General features: G+C 40.2%; 1 non-coding gene across 1 annotated transcript; it reads left to right on the top strand.

Moving 5' to 3' along the window:
- The first annotated feature begins 521 nt into the window (after window positions 1-521).
- Window positions 522-629, top strand: LOC148577421 (small nucleolar RNA R71). The gene has a single exon (XR_015903339.1). It is a non-coding gene; the product is annotated as a small nucleolar RNA R71 (small nucleolar RNA).
- The last annotated feature ends 386 nt before the right edge of the window (window positions 630-1,015 follow it).

Here is a 1,015-nt window from a genome sequence, read left to right as displayed (position 1 = left end):
GGCTTGCTATTGCTAAACCTGTTTCTTCCACCATTATTGTTGTTGAAACCTTGTTGAGGTCTCTGTTGATCCTTCTATGAGAGATTTGGATGATTTCTCCATGAAGGATTATAGGTGTTTCCATAGGGTTCTCCCATGTAATTCACCTCTTCCATTGCTGGGTTCTCAAGATCATAAGCTTCTTCTTCAGAGGAAGCTTCCTTAGTACTGCCTGTTGTTGCTTGCATTTCAGACAGACTCTGAGAAATCATATTGACTTGTTGGGTCAATATTTTATTCTGAGCCAATATGGCATTCAGAGTATCAATCTCAAGAACTCGTTTCTTCTAATTTATCCCATTATTCACAAGATTCCTTTCAAAAGTGTACATGAATTGGTTATTTGCAACCATTTTAATGAGTTCCTGAGCTTCTGCAGGCGTCTTCTTCAGATGAAGAGATCCTCCAGTAGAGCTATCCAATGACATCTTGGATAGTTCAAACAGACCATCATAGAAAATTCCTATGATACTCCATTCAGAAAGCATGTCAGAAGGACATCTTCTAATTAATTGCTTGTATCTTTCCCAAGCTTCATAGAGGGATTCACCTTCCTTCTGTCTGAAGGTTTGGACTTCCACTCTAAGCTTGCTCAATTTTTGAGGCAGAAAGAACTTTGCCAAGAAGGCATTGACTAGCTTTTCCCAAGAGTTCAGGCTTTCTTTAGGTTGTGAGTCCAACCATGTCCTAGCTCTGTCTCTTACAGCAAAAGAAAAAAGCATAAGTCTGTAGACTTCAGGGTCAACCTCATTGGTCTTAACAGTGTCACAGATTTGCAAGAATTCAGCTAAGAACTGATGAGGATCTTCCAATGGAAGTCCATGAAACTTGCAATTCTGTTACAATAGAGAAACTAATTGAGGCTTAAGCTCAAAGTTGTTTGCTCCAATGGCAGGGATTGAGATGCTTCTCCCATAGAAGTCGGGAGTAGGTGCAGTAAAGTCACCAAGCACCTTCCTTGCATTGTTGGCATTGT

Source organism: Arachis ipaensis, chromosome B1 (assembly GCF_059453495.1).
Source record: "Arachis ipaensis isolate K30076 ecotype BB chromosome B1, ASM5945349v1, whole genome shotgun sequence".
Taxonomy (NCBI): domain Eukaryota; kingdom Viridiplantae; phylum Streptophyta; class Magnoliopsida; order Fabales; family Fabaceae; genus Arachis; species Arachis ipaensis.
Note: the sequence above shows the minus strand (reverse complement) of the source record. Positions and strands in the feature narration are given on the sequence as shown.